Source organism: Oncorhynchus masou, chromosome 30 (assembly GCF_036934945.1).
Source record: "Oncorhynchus masou masou isolate Uvic2021 chromosome 30, UVic_Omas_1.1, whole genome shotgun sequence".
NCBI classification, from domain to species: Eukaryota; Metazoa; Chordata; class Actinopteri; order Salmoniformes; family Salmonidae; genus Oncorhynchus; species Oncorhynchus masou.
The window spans coordinates 21789025-21805706 of record NC_088241.1 but is presented as its reverse complement, the minus strand read 5'-3'; the positions used below and the strand labels follow the sequence as shown (position 1 = coordinate 21805706).

General features: G+C 42.7%; 1 long non-coding RNA gene across 1 annotated transcript in view; it reads left to right on the top strand.

Moving 5' to 3' along the window:
• The first annotated feature begins 179 nt into the window (after positions 1 to 179).
• The window catches only part of LOC135522341 (uncharacterized), an 18154-nt gene continuing 1651 nt past the window's right edge, over positions 180 to 16682 (top strand). The window contains exon 1 of the long non-coding RNA XR_010452675.1: positions 180 to 270. This is a non-coding gene — a long non-coding RNA (uncharacterized LOC135522341). The remainder of the gene's footprint in view (positions 271 to 16682) is intronic.

Here is a 16682-nt window from a genome sequence, read left to right as displayed (position 1 = left end):
GGTCAGGGGCTGGCTGGGTCTGTGTGTGTGTATGTGTATATATGTATGTGTATATATATATGTGCGAGTGTTAAGGGAAGGGTGTGGGGACGGGGCAGACAGAGAGCAAAGAGAGAAAGGGGGAGGTCCGATGGCGTCTGCGACTATTATCCCATTCTGACTGACACACTGGGCTGAAAGACACTTCCAAGGGGAAGGGGTCCACCGGGCCTGACAGACAGGGGCTCAGACCAAATCACGAGAATGGTGCTCTGAAAGACAATGAGAGAGGTAGGTGGTTAAGAAGTTGTTAAGATTTAAATCCTATAAAACAATCCATTCTTGCTGCTTGCATCTTTCCCAACTAGACTAACTGTTTACCACAAATGATGCACAGCCGGAACAAAACAGTGTTTGTTTTCAGCTAAACAGAGTCAGGAGGATTCAGGCATAACAGGGGCTCCAATACGGACGCCTTCGTCGACAGACCACTGAAAGCAACCGAGGAGCGGAAAGAAACAAGCTCATAGAAACTGAAGGGAATCAAGTTAAAAAGCAGTGGTTGTTCTAGCGCTAGGTACTACTACTACTACTACTACTACCTCCTCAGATAAACCATAGAATGATCGTGGGTCGTTAAACGGTCCTGTTACTTGTGCTCACGTAATCCTCCGTCCTTGCGATGGCCGTTGGAGAATACCCGACACGTCGGCACTCATGGATCAATTAGTGCTCATTAAAGACACCAGCTTCAGACTAACTCTAATCCTAATCCCACATGGAGAGCCCGGGGATTGGCAGAATGGTAGAGAGATACAGAAAACAGGATGAGAGTCAACGGACAAGAGTGTGTGTGTATAATAATGATATATGTAGCAGGGTTTCTGATAGCTGGCTTTTGGCCGTAATAAAAAATAATAAATTGAAACACTGATAAATTAAATTACTGAATTGTCGTCGTACTCCCCCCCCCCAAAAAAAGAACTTGGCACGCTCTTTAGCCTATTCATTGATGGTAAAACATTTGACCAGTCATGTTTATTGGTCTATGGGTTAACTTTCATAATTCATAGAATTAAATTGTATCATACGCACAACATACAGATACAGCCTTTTAGTGGAAAATCTGTTAAGTAGCACTTAAGCCCAATCATTGCACAAAATGTCTTAATGCAACCTGTTAAATACTTTTTGGCCACAATTAAAAATATATGTTTTATACACACACTGTCAAAAGTTTTAGAACACCTACTCATTCAATGGATAACAAAAAGAAAAGAAAGTACATTGTAGAATAATAGTGAAGACATCAAAACTATGAACACAGAGAATCATGTAGTAACCAAAAAAAAAAGAAGTGTTAAACGAATCTAAATCCATTTTATATTTGAGATTCTTCAAAGTAGCCACCTTTTGCCTTGATGACAGCTTTGCACACTCTTGGCATTCTCTCAACCAGCTTCACAACATTCTTCAAGGCGTTCCCACATACGCTGAGCACTTTTTGGCTGCTTTTCCTTCACTCTGCGGTCCGAATCAATCCCAAACCATCTAAATTTGGTTTAGGTAGGGAAATTGTGGAGGCCAGGTCATCTGATGAAGCACTCCATCACTCTCCTTGATAAAATAGCCCTTACAGCCTGGGAGGCGTGTTTTGTTTTGTGTCATTGTCCTGATGGGATGGCATATCACTGCAAAATACTGTGGTAGCCATGCTGGTTAAATGTGCCTTGAATTCTAAATAAATCAGACTGTCACCAGCAAAGCACCACCACACCTCCACGCTTCACGTTGGAAACCACACATGCAGAGATCATCCGTTCACCCCACAACGTCTCACAAAGACATGGCGGTTGAAACCTCCAATTAGGACTCAGACCAAAAGGACAGATTTCCACCGGTCTAATGTCCATTGATCATGTTTCTTGGCCCAAGCAAGTCTCTTTCTTTTGGTATCCTTTAGTAATGGTCTCTTAGCTGCAATTCAACCATGAAGGCCCGTTTCAAGCAGTCTCCTCTGAACAGTTGATGTTGAGATGTGTGTGTTACTTGAACTCTGAAGCATTTATTAGGGCTGCAATTTCTGAGGCTGGTAAATCTAATGAACTTATCCTGTGCAGCAGAGGTAAATCTTGGTCTTCCATTCCTGTGGCGGTCCTCATGAGAGCCAGTTTCATCATAGCGCTTGGTTTTTGCGACTGCACATCTTGAAGTACTTGAAAGTGTCCGTATTGACTGACCTTCATGTCTTAAAGTAACGATGGACTGTCATTTCTCTTTGCTTATATGAGCTGTTGCCATGATATGAACTTGGTCTTTTACCAAATAGGGCCATCTTCTATATACACCCCCAAACCTTGTCACAACAACTGATTGGCTCAAATGCATTAAGGAAATAAATTCCACAACTTAAGGCACACCTGTTAACTGAAATGCATTGCAGGGGACTACCTCATCAAGGTGGTTGAGAGAATGCCCAGAGTGTATAAAGCTGTCAAGCCACAGGGTGGCTATTTGAAGAACATCAAATATGTATATATTTTTTGGTTACTACATGATTCCATATGTGCCATTCCATAGTTGATGTCTTCACTATTATTCACTACTGTTATTATACACTATTAGAAAATAGTAAAAATAAAGTATAAAAACTGTTGAATGAGTAGGTGTTCTAAAACGTTTGACCAGGAGTGGGTGAGGGGGGGGCGTAAAATAAATAAAAAAGTAGTAGTATCAACTGGTAATTGAAGCTCGCTTCCCATTCAAATGCATATGCAACGGAAGGCAGGCTTCATCAGCGCATCACACACCACTATGCAGTGAGCTGGAGGCAGTATGTATTTTGAAATTGTATAGCTACTTACAGTGCATTCGGAAAGTTCAGACCCCTCGACTTTTTCCAAATTCTATTACAGCATTATAAAATATAAAAAAATGGACCCCCCCCCCTAATTTCACACACAATACCCCATAAATGACAAAGTGAAAACAGGATTTTAAAAATGTTTGCAAAATATATAATAACTTATTTACATCAGTATTCAGACCCTTTACTTTGAGACTCAAAATTGAGCTCAGGTGCATCCTGTTTCCACCTGTGGTAAATTCAATTGATTGGACATGATTTGGAAAGGCACACACGCACACATTTATATAAGGTCTCAATTGTCAGTGCAAAACCTAAGCCATGAGGTCGAAGGATTTGTCCATTCCCGGTTCAAACAATGTCTGCAGCATTGAAGGTCCCCAAGAACACTGTGGCCTCCATCATTCTTAAATGGAAGAAGTTTGGAATCACCAAGAAACACCTCCTAGAGATGGCCGCCCGAACAAACCGAGCAATCAGGGGAGAAGGGCCATGGTCAGGTAGGTGGCCAAGAACCCAATGGTCACTGACAGAGCTCCTCTGAAGAACTCCACCAATCAGGCCTTTATGGTAGAGTGGCCAGACAGAAGCAGTGAAAAGGGCAAATGACAGCCTGCTTGGAGTTTGCCAAAAGGCATCTAAAAGACTCGCAGACCATGATAAACAGGATTCTCTGGTCTGATGAAACCAAGATTGAACTCTTTGGGCTGAAAGCCAAGCGTCACGTCTGGAGGAAACCTGGCACCATCCCTACGGTGAAGCATGGTGGTGGCAGCATCATGCTGTGGGGATATTTTTCAGCAGCAGGGACTGGGAGACTAGTCAGCGTCAAGGGACAGATGAACAGCGCAAAGTACAGAGAGAACCTTGATGAAAGAGTGGGGCGAAGGTTCACCTTCCAACAGGACAACGACCCTAAGCACACAGCCAAGACAACGCAGGAGTGGCTTCGGGACAAGTCTCTGAATGTCCAGCCAGAGCCCGGACTTGAACCCAATCAAACATCCTGGAGAAACCTGAAAATAATTTAGCTGTACAGTGATGCTCTCCATCCAACCTGACAAGAGCTTGAGAAGATCTGCAGAGAAGAATGGGAGAAACTCCCCAAATACAGGTGTGCCAAGCGTGTAATGTCATACCCAAGACTAATCACTACCAAAAGGTGCTTCAACACCTGAGTAAAGGGTCTGATGTAGTTGTCATATTTCAGTAATGTAACACATTTGCAATTTTTTAAATGTTTAATGTTTTTGCTTTGTCATTATGGGGTATTGTGTGTAGATTGAGGGGGGGGAACAATGTAAAAAAAAATAAGGCTGTAATATCATAAAATGTGTAAAAGTGTAAAGGGGTCTGAATCCTTTCCGAATGCACCGTAATTGCTTGAATCCTGAACGTTTTACTACATATCAGGCATGTTTTAGCTTGCTTTAAAGTAGCCTTGACAAAATCTGACCATATCCGTGGAGGCAATTATTTTATACAGACATCCACATGCCATTGAAACTAGTAGCCTATTTCTCTCATGTGCTATTGGTCATCAACCTTGTTTCATTGTCTGGTAGCCAAATGCACAATCGCACGTTGTCTTGTGTGCATTGCTGCACTAATAATGTTAAGGGGGGGGGGGGTGGAAATAGGTTTAACAAATTTTTAAAACTAAACGTTCTCATCCGTTGTATCAGATTCATGACTTTTTAACATTGTACTATGTAGTCTAGGATTTAGGATCCATCATCCCACAACTGTCCCAGAGTCTGTTTGGGCTATTTCATTCGACAAGCTGGCCAATGAAATAGGTCAACTTTTGTACTATGGTGGATGGTAGATTGAGCCTATATCAAAAGGCAGCACATCCATAAGTCTTGGGGAAGCTAAGCTTTCCTTAAATAAATACATTTAATTGCCAAAATTATGTAGCCTTATTACCATATTCCTCTCCAGAAATAAAATAATTCAAAATAGGCTACTAAAGTATGATTTGGCCACAGAGGATCATTAGCTGAACCGAGCCTTAAAAAAACATTTGTAGGTTGTTTTAAAATCGCATTGCCTATAGTCGGAAGGAAAGGCAGCCCGCCCAATTTTGGCAGTGCGTGCTGCAAATACCAAATAGATAATTTCAGATCAAAATGTTTCATCATATGCTCCAAATACAGCAGGTGTAGGACTTCATCTTGAAATGATTACTCACGTGCCCTTAACCAACAATGCGGAGTTTCAAAAAAGTATGAAAAATATGCTAACTAAAAGGAAAAATGATTGTTGAGTTGCGACAGTCAGTGAAAAGGAAGGAGCCCAGCCAGGGATATCACAATATTTCAAAATACAAATTGAGGGAAAATAGTGTGGAAAGCAAATGGCTAATGCTGTAAAGACAATGAAAAGACTAAGCTGTTTTTTAGTTGAGCGAACAACAGTAGACCCATAGCCTAATCGTATTGGGACCAGTGGAGAGCATCAGCCATATCCACGGTGAGTGTGCACCGTGCATATTCACTCTCATTGTTGGGTCACTGCCACTTACGTTTTTGGTAAATCCTCCAGTTTAGATGGATGTCATATTTATACACTGCTCAAAAAAATAAAGGGAACACTAAAATAACACATCCTATATCTGAATGAATGAAATATTCTTATTAAATAGTTTTCTTTACATAGTTGAATGTGCTGACAACAAAAATCACAAAAATGATGAGTGGAAATCAAATTTATCAACCCATGGAGGTCTGGATTTGGAGTCACACTCAAAATTAAAAGTGAAAAACCACACTACAGGCTGATCAAACTTTGATGCAATGTCCTTAAAACAAGTCAAAATTAGGCTCAGTAGTGTGTGTGGCCTCCACGTGCCTGTATGACCTCCCTACAACGCCTGGGCATGCTCCTGATGAGGTGGCGGATGGTCTCCTGAGGGATCTCCTCCCAGACCTGGACTAAAGCATCTGCCAACTCCTGGACAGTCTGTGGTGCAATGTGGCGTTGGTGGATGGAGCGAGATATGATGTCCCAGATGTGCTCAATTGGATTCCGGTCTGGGGAATGGGCGGGCCAGTCCATAGCATCAATGCCTTCCTCTTGCAGGAACTTCTGACACACTCCAGCCACATGAGGTCTAGCATTGTCTTACATTAGGAGGAACCCAGGGCCAATCGCACCAGCATATGATCTCACAAGGGGTCTGAGGATCTCATCTCGGTACCTAATGGCAGTCAGGCTACCTCTGGCGAGCACATGGAGGGTTGTGCGGCCCCCCCAAAGAAATGCCACCCCACACCATGACTGACCCACCGCCAAACCGGTCATGCTGGAGGATGTTGCAGGCAGCAGAACGTTCTCCACTGCGTCTCCAGACTCTGTCACGTCCGTCACATGTGCTCAGTGTGAACCTGCTTTCTTCTGTGAAGAGCACAGGGCGCCAGTGGCGAATTTGCCAATCTTGGTGTTCTCTGGCAAATGCCAAACGATCTGCACGGTGTTGGGCTGTAAGCACAACCCCCACCTGTGGACGTCGGGCCCTCATACCACCCTCATGGAGTCTGCTCAAAACGGTAAGAAACAGACATGCACATTTGTGGCCTGCTGGAGGTCATTTTGCAGAGCTCTGGCAGTGCTCCTCCTGCTCCTCCTTGCACAAAGGCGGAGGTAGTGGTCCTGCTGCTGGGTTGTTGCCCTCCTACGGCCTCCTCCACGTCTCCTGATGTACTGGCCTGTCTCCTGGTAGCGCCGCCATGCTCTGGACACTACGCTGACAGACACAGCAAACCTTCTTGCCACAGCTCGCATTGATGTGCCAACCTGGATGAGCTGCACTACCTGAGCCACTGGTGTGGGTTGTAGACTCCGTCTCATGCTACTACTAGAGTGAAAGCACCGCCAGCATTCAAAAGTGACCAAAACATCAGCCAGGAAGCATAGGAACTGAGAAGTGGTCTGTGGTCCCCACCTGCAGAACCACTCCCTTATTGGGGGTGTCTTGCTAATTGCCTATAATTTCCACCTGTTGTCTATTCCATTTGCACAACAGCATGTGAAATGTATTGTCAATCAGTGTTGCTTCCTAAGTGGACAGTTTGATTTCACAGAAGTGTGATTGACTTAAACAACACAATGTAACTCTAAGTGTTCCCTTTATTTTTTTGAGCAGTACACACACACACAGCTCAAAAAAATGATATATATATATATATATATATATATAAAACATTTTAAAAATTCCCCAGGACCATGTCTTTCAAATAATTTGTAAAAAATCCAAATAACTTCACAGATCTTCATTGTAAAAGGGTTTAAACGCAGTTTCCCATGCGTGTTCAGTGAACCATAAACAATTGATGAACATGCACCTGTGGAACGGTCATTAAGACAAGACCAGCTTTCAGAAGGTAGGAAAATAAGGTCACAATTATGAAAACTTAGGACACGAAAGAGGCCTTCCTACTGACTCTGAAAAACACCAAAAGAAAGATGCCCAGGGTCCCTGCTCATCCACATGAACGTGCCTTAGGCATGCTGCAAGGAGGCATGAGAACTGCAGATGTGGCCAGGGCAATAAATTGCCATGTCCGTACTGTGAGAGGCCTAAGACAGAGCTACAGGGAGACCGGACGGACAGCTGATCATCCTCGAATTGGCAGACCACGTGTAACACCTGCACAGGATTGGTACATCCAAACATCGCACCGGGACAGGTAAAGGATGGCAACAACTGCCCGAGTTACACCAGGAACGCACAATCCCTCCATCAGTGCTCAGACTGTCCGCAATAGGCTGTGAGAGGCTGGACTGAGGACTTGTAGGCCTGTTGTAAAGGCAGGTCACAGCAAGAACCGGCAAATCTGGTGCAGTCCATGAGGAGGAGATGCACTGCAGTACTTAATGCAGCTGGTGGCCACACCAGATACTGACTGTTACTTTTGATTTTGACCCCCCCCCCCCCCCCTTTGTTCAGGGACACATTATTCAATTAGTCACATGTCTGTGGAACTTGTTCAGTTTGTCTCTCAGTTGTTGAATCTTATGTTCATACAAATATTTACACATGTTAAGTTTGCTGAAAATAAAACACAGTTTTTTGCTGTGTGTGTGTGTATATATATATATATATATATATATTTCTGCTAATGTCTCCAGTCATATCAAGTGCATGAAATAGGTTTCCCATGCAAAGAAAAAAAAAACGTATCCGATATAGCTAAGGCCTCTACACCATACGCGCTCAGCCACACATTGAGCAGTCAGTTATATTATTAGCCTAAATGACTATCCAGTCACATTACGAAGGCTATCTTACATAAGTCTGCAAATGCGATGACGCATGGAATGCTTTATTATAGTGTTACATTTTGATGGTGAAAATGTGCTTCTCCAAACTTGAAACTCATGCTCTGCCTATGCATACGCTAGTGATTTTTGTTCGTTTCTCATCTTATTGGCTGAGGAAAAGTAAATGTGGACAGTTATTCTAACATCTTCAAATTGCACAGTAAGGACACACGTCCTTGCATCCTCAATTAATATTCTCTGTTAAGATTATTATTAATATTACCATATTCTAAATATGAATGTCATTCTGAACACCGTGGGTGGTCGCCCTAATCAGGCTAATGCATATGGGTTTGGTACATTTCTCAAATGTCTGGTAAATTAACGTGCTGCTGGTCAAAATGTCCGGCGCCACATTTTCATAACGGAAACCCTGATATGGGAGTGTGTGTGATCTCCAACTGTGAGCACATCAGTTTCAACAGCTCGCTCCCTTATCCCGCCTTTTCAGCTTCAATACTCCTTAATCCCCAGTCAAGTCACCGCATACTCAGAGGAAACAAGTTCATTAAACACAGAGAGAAATGGAAAGACAAGAGGGTGCGAGCACAAAAGGAGTCTGCAAAATGAGGAGATACTGGACAGGAAGAAGAGAGCTAGAAAGAGGGAGTGAGGAGAGGAAGAAGAGTTATTGTTTTTGCAACTGGAAATATGAGCAGATGGAAGGTTGAACTTCTCAGGTCAGTCCTCTCAAATAAGTGGCCAGCAGCATCATATAGACAGCAACCATATAGGTGTAGTGGCATGATACCATTCCTTTACTATGGTTTAAATGCATACTATACCACCGTATGTCCAATGTCTACTGCAGTTTCACAGGTGTTTACATGAATAAAATCAGCTGATCAACAGGGTCTGTATAGTATCATTCCAGCCCGGTTAAGGCTCTCGGGGGCTGTACCGACTTGAAATGGGATATAGTGTAGAAGAACAACTTGGCAGATGGAACCTCTCTTGACAAAGCCAGGGCCTTGCCTTCTTAGCATGCATATGAAAAGAGCCAGTGACTTGATTTAGATGCCCCTGTTCCTTAGGCTATGGGATGTTATGTGAGGGAATCTGAGAATGACAAGAGGAGAGGGAGAGAGGAAGCAGAGAGTAGGCCCATGGCAAGTGGCTAGTTTCGTTTTTTCCCCTTGTCTCACCAGCGTTCAATCCAGGCTACATTCCCTCTCGAGTCTCGACATTTGAAAGTCAAAGAGGTAGAACTGGCATGACAAGCTCATGCAGGCCCGAGTCAGCCAAAACAAACATCTTCCCTCCGGTATTCTTTCACCTCCTCACATCGCCCCTCTTCAGACTGTGCAGCACACGCTTTAGGCTGAGTGATTGCAGCTATGAAAGATTACAGGTCAGATATGGGACAATCCTTTTCTGCCTGGAGCCATAAATATGACATGTATACTGTATGTACACATGCATACTCGCACAACCTGGAATAGATGCGAGAATAGTAGTCAGCGAGGGGGCCGAGGGAAGAGAGAGAAATGGGGAGGTGGGAAAGTGGGGCAAAGGGAGAGCGAAAAGTATGCGAAATGTATATAGAAATCTGTCAGTGTGGCTGGTTATTCAGGATCCCACGCATGCGTGGCCCATAGCCAGGCAGCCAGCCGGTCAGGCACAGGGGACCCACTGAGAGACAGGCAGTCCCGGGGAGGGGAGCAGTCAGCCAGCTCGGGGAGGGGAGCAGTCAGCCAGCTCAACAGACTGCTGGGAAATATAGGACGACGTGCCACCCCGCCCCGCCACCCCAGCAAAAAACAAAAGACAAGGCAGAGCATTAGGAGAGGAAAAGAGAGTGGAGGAAAGTGGAAATATGTAGCCAAGTACTTGAAAACATCTGGTGTGCATCTGTCCCAAAGGAGAGCTGCAGAGCAGCAGCGGGGGTGTAAGAGTGGGAGAAAGAGGATGGGGTAGAAACAGTTGATAGGCCTTGCGTTAGTCTGCCGCCTGTGAATCAAAGCCAGACACAAAGAGAAGGGTGAGGGTATATGCCATTTTCGACTGATTAGGGGAATGCGTACTATAGCCATCCATCTATCGATACATCCATACATCAGCTGTGCAAGATTGTGCTCTCCAGCTTTAACCTTGTGTTCTCTGTAGTCTGCAAATCTGCTCCAATATAGCTTTGGAACTTGGGCAGAAAGAGCCATCAAATCCTTGCACTCTATTCAGAATTATTCAGTTCTCGGCACTGAAGATGGGCTCCACTGAGAGTCATGTAGACTTCTGCAACGTTTCACCTCAGATTGTCAAAAGAACCGTACCAACATATCACCTGCCGCCAGCGTTCCATTACCAAGCAAACTGCCACAAAGACTATACCTGTCAAGCCTGTCTGATGAAGTTACTGGTCTGAACAAAGCTAACAGAAACCATGTGAGGGGAAAGAGTAGACGAAACAGCTCTCCCCCGTCGGCTCACTACCACCCTCAGGTGTAAGGTGACGACACAACAAGCTATCCGTATTCAATTACTAAACTGATCAACTGAAATCCTTGAGGATGGTTCCTTACTCCTGAGGATGTGATATGACCATTGTGATATAGGCTAGCCTAGGACATGAGAAAACTTAGGCTCCTTCCCAGAGTCTGTGGTATCAACATAAGAAAAGAGGCTTGAGCCAGACAGCTTAGTTTGCACTGCCCTGAGCATCAATCTGCACCAGAAAATGTGCTTCGTGACAACAGCATTATCTTTACTTGACTGCCAAGACGAGGGATAACTGTTTACACTTGAATAACCACTTAATTTATACAAAGGCCAAGCCTATATTCTAAAAAAATAACAATCCAAAGTTACAGTAGCTAGCTCTTCCAACTAAACAGGTCCAGGCAATTAAAACATTAGCATACACAGTGTGAAAAAGTGTCAGCATATTAATGAGGGCTAGCGCCCTTGTCATAGCAACCCACGGCAACACACTGGCCATTCATTGTCAGTGCAGCTGGTACATGTCTCTTTAGCTGCTCCCTCAGGTCTGAGTCCACTGGGACAGGCTCACTGCTAGAGAAGAAAAAAATCTCTATCGCTTCTTCTGGTTCTCCTTCACCGTTTGCTGCTGCTTGGGTAGTTACTAGTTTGAGTAGTTTCCATAGTGCAGAGTTCATTTGTGGCTCGAGCACACCACACACCTCTGGGACAGCCCTCATTGCAACCGTGATGACAAGCTGCATGGCTCAGTAGCTAAGCAATGACAACCATAGGGACCAACCAGAAAAAACTAAGGATAACCACGTAAACATAACAAAAACACCACTGAGTCACACAGACACATGAACGGCGAATGTGTTGCCTTTCCACCGCTACCATCATTCCAGAGTTCTGGGCAGAAAACAAATAGATGGCAGCCTGGGACAGATTCAACATCATTGTTAGATTGTGTTGGGGCAAAATGTAACGTCTTGCCCTGGTTGGACAGAAAGGGAACAGGGTCAGCAATGGATCCAACAAATAGGAAGGCTAACACTAATGAAACAGCCACAAGTATCAACAGGAACTGATTTAACAGGTTGCCTTATCACCTGGGGCAAGTGAACTGAGTAGTCGTGCAAGTTGAACCTGCTCTGTGGTTGTTCCATTGCGCAGGTGATAGTTTATACTGAAAACCACACAACATAAACATGTGTGGTTCTTTCATTATGTTCACATAAAAGACAGAATATTTCATTTCTGCATGCAAGTGATCATATCTGACAGGCAGCCAATAGCCTACTCCTTACTTGGCTAATGGGCAAATACACTTCAGACCTTAATGGATACCATTTCTATGGCTCTGTGTTCAGTTGGAAAGTTGCTAACTAGCATTAGCACAATTGCTAACTAGCATTAGCACAATTGCTAACTACGGTTCGTGCAATGACTGGAAGTCTATGGTAACTGCTAGCATACTAGAAGATACCATAGACTGTCATTGCGCTTTCGCTAGTTAGCATTAGCTCACAAAACTACCTCCAACTTCCTTCATACTGGGTGGCAGGGTAGCCTAGTGGTTAGAGCGTTGGACTAGTAACCGAAAGGTTGCAAGTTCAAATCCCCGAGCTGACAAGGTACAAATCTGTCATTCTGCCCCTGCAGAACCGTACCAACATATCACCTGCCGCCAGCGTTCCATTACCAAGCAAACTGCCACAAACACTATACCTGTCAAGCCTGTCTGATGAAGTTACTGGTCTGAACAAAGCTAACAGAAACCATGTGAGGGGAAAGAGTAGACGAAACAGCTAACCCACTGTTCCTAGGCCATCATTGAAAATAAGAATTTATTCTTAACTGACTTGCTGAGTTAAATAAAAGGTAAAAAAATAAATACTGGATGCAGAGACATAAAAATGGTATAGGGGAAGTAGATGAAGGGCTTTGTTGCCAAAATACTGAAGGGTCCCTTTAAAAAAAGGTGTTCTATACCTGTTGAAATGAATTTAATGATCACACTGGTTGGCTGCTTGAATAAACAAGCAGCTGTATGTTGTTAAAATCCTGTTTTTGCATGTTTAGCATCAAACTGTAGGCATCAAAGCCCAAATGGGTGAAGCATGTCATTGCAGTCTCATCCACAAATGGAGAGACACCTCCAAGTATCACATTGCATGCATGTCTGTACAGACCAGAGCTCAGTATGGTTTTTACGTTCCGGAACATTAAATTGGTCAAACGGTGCTGTACTGAACAACCAGTTGAAAAACAGAGAGGGGTTGGGTTGTGGGTTCAGGAAAAGGGCAGCATGGCCACTGCCCTTTAAATACACAACTTATTGCTTCAAGTCACACCATCCAGAACAGGAGCAAACGTACCTCAATGTCTGTTTAAGAACGTTTTGGGGAAACGTGTCCTTCACTACAAACAGTTATGCGACGTAGCAAACATTCAAGCGAACTGACCGCACCAGAACAGGATTTCAAAAACTCTGTCTTGGAGTCCCCCATAGGTGCACGTTTTGTGTTTTGCCCTAGCACTACACAGCTGATTCAAATAATCAATGAGTGATGCGTTGGTTATTTGAAATCAGCTGTGTAGTGCTAGGGCAGGGGAGGCAGGACCAAGTTTGGAAACCCTGTGACAGAAAATAGAATCTAGCTGTTCAGCAGACGTCTGCGTTGGTAAGGTCAGGCTCTTATCCCATAAACACCGTGGTCTAATGTTAGAGCCAGAATCCACTCAGTCAACCTGCCAGCTCTTGTGACGAGGTCTTTGTGGCTATTTTTCCTCACTCTGGTAACTATTTAAAAACTGAGAGGAGGGTAGGGAGGAAGGTTTGCCCAGCTCAAATGATGCTGCCCAAAGCAAACGGATTACAGAACAGGTGTACACCTTCAACAGATGGCGAACGGCCATGGCTGGGCAAATATAGAACGCAAAAAGGCTTGATTACACAAACCACTGTTGTTTAAGTTGCATTCACACCCTCCTAATCCTGTTTGCAGAGGGGCTGCTAGATTAATCTATAACTGTACACAGGACACTCCTAAACCTTGAGTATACAAGTCTTCCATCATAGCTGGTTGATTTTGTAAATACGGGCACTTTTGGATGTTAAATGTTTTTTTAAATGAAACCAACTGCTTTTTATCTCTGAATATTTTTTTCACTATCTGGAAACAAGATCTAATAGTGGCTGAGACCATACCATTTAAAGAATAAACATTTTTATTGGTTTTCACAAATACCCGAGGGTTAATGTCATTACCAGCACATCAAAAAATGTGCTATTTTAGTTAAAGAAAATTATAGATTGTGCCTAAGGGTTTATATAACATTTCAAAATAAAATGAGTTTTTCACCATTTAGAAGTTGATTACATGTATTTATCATTGTCATGTCTAAATGTCCATATAGGCCTTGATGATACTCAGATGCATTTACCACATCAAAATCTTAATATTTTACATTATTTTAGGAATTATCTTAACAAGCATATAAGGTTCACATATGGCAAAAGTAATCTATTTCAATTCTAATAAATACATCTTTGCCTCATATGTATTGTAATAGTAATGACACTGGTGGAAGTGGCATTTCATTAAAAATACCATTAAACATTTTAAATGTCACAGTTGTACATGTTTAATTTGGTTGAAGATATAGAACAGACCATTTGTTCCGATTCATCCCAAAAGGTGTTTGATTGGGTTGAGGTCAAGGCTCTGAAGGCCAGTCAAGTTCTTCCACACCAATCTCGACAAACCCTTTCTATATGCACCTCGCTTTGTGCACGGCGGTATTGTCATGCTGAAACAGGAAAGGGCCTTCTCCAAACTGTTGCCACAATGTTGGAAGCACAAAATTGTGTAGAACGTCATTGAATGCTGGAGCGTTAAGACTTCCCTTCACTGGAACTAAGGGGTCTAGCCCGATCCATGAAAAACAGCCCAAGACCATTATTCCTCCTCCACCAAACTTTGAAGTTGGCACTATGCATGGGGCAGGTATCGTTTCAAGCATCCGCCAGATTCGTCTGTCGGAATGCCAGAAGGTGAAGCATGATTCATCACTCCAGAGAACGTGTTCCCACTGCTCCAGTGTCCAATGGCGGCGAGCTTTACACCACTCCAGCCAGCGCTTGGCATTGCGCATGGTGATCTTATGATTGTGCGGGGCTGCTCTGCCACAGAAACCCATTTCATCAAGCTCCCGACAAAAACAGTTCTTGTGCTGACATTGCTTATTGCCGGGGGCAGTATGGAACCCAGTAATGACTGTTACAATCGAGGTCAATTTTTACAAGCTTCGGCAATCGGCGGTCCCATTCTGTGAAATTGTGTGACCTACCACTTTGCGGTTGAGCCGTTGTTGCTCCTTGATCTTTCCACTTCACAATAACAGCACTTACAGTTGACCAGTGCTGCTATAGCTGGGCATAAATATGATGAACTGAATTGTTGGAAATGGTTGCATCCTTTGACTGTGCCACATTGAAAGTTGTTGAGCTCTTCAGTAAGGGCCATTCTACTGTCAATGTTTGTCCATGGAGATTGCATAGCTGTGTGCTCAATTTTATACACCTTTCAGCAACGGGTGTGGCTGACATAGCAAAATCCACTATTTTTAAGGGATGTCCACATACTTTTATTTATATATAGTGTATGTCCTTGTCCTCTCCTTGGTTGATTTAGGGGACATCTCATGGAATAAATAATTAGTCAGTAATAACCATATTAAGTCACATAAATAGACATCCCTCAATCATCCTAACACAATACAAAATATAATGGTCTAATTTAGCAAACGTGTCCAATTTCAACTTAAATTATGATCATATGTAATATGTCTTTTCAGGTCTTAAGGTTAGTAAAAATGTATGAACTAATACCTTGTCATTACCACCACATGCTTTCCTGAACATCACAGTTCATTATGTGGTGGTAATGACATTTTTACATAAATAGCAGGGATTCTAGCATGCTAACTCCAGTTGAATAGCTAGCATACAATGTATCCTAAATACATAAAATAAAAAAGACTACATAATTTGCTTAAATTATAGACTACTTGGTAATGACATTCAATAAAAATATGTTCTCAAGTCATATTTACCTCTATTTTTCTATAATTTCCCGGCATCAAAATGTGAATTTCCCTCCATGTGCTCCGCTAGTCACTATTCATATAACGTTACATAGTAACCAAGCACACACACACACTTTTGAAAAAACGTTAATATAATTTGCTTGTCACGGTGGTAATGACAAAATACTTTAAAAAAATGTTTACACAAAATATTCTTCTAAGAGGTAGCAAATGGCTTATGCACATAAGTGTATAGTTTTCAGTTGACTTAAAATCCAGACATGTTTTAGTCTTAACTTAAAGTGTTTAATAAAATAAAACATTCTTTAAAATCTGACCATAACGTATTTGCTAAATCCGTCATTGTAAATAAGAACTTGCCTGGTTAACTAAATAAAATTACCCAGCTATTCCCTTGGAATAAGAATTCCTTGCTTGGTCACGGACATGAACAGATGCAACAATAGGATGTAGCCTACAGACAGAGACACACACACACTATGGTGTCCAGTAAACTAATCAGTTTTTACATTATTAGAATCATTCAAGTCTTACTTTAGATTTTGTACGAGTCATGATGATGTAACCAAAGACTCCACCATTTCTGGTGTAGCTAACTTACCTGGGCTCGAGCCTTGCCTAAACAACTATTGTTAAAGCGGCCACAATAAATACTTAACATTTTAGACAACGTTAGCTACGCACCAACTAGAAACTGTGACGGAGAAACAAGCTGTAAAATACGGCAAACTAAAGCTAACTCCATTTCATTCTACTTTGCTAGCTTGCTAACGACTAGCTAACTTATTTCATACACTGACATGATTTGTTAGCCAGCTAACGTTACGTTATCTAGTTAGCATTATTAGCTAGATACACATAAACTGTGGCCAGCTTACCAACTAAATGCAGGAAATTGTGTTTACCAATCCAATCCTGTTGTTCGGGGATAGCGCAATGGTTCCTTTACTAATTTATTCCAGGCAACCCCATTGTTAAACAT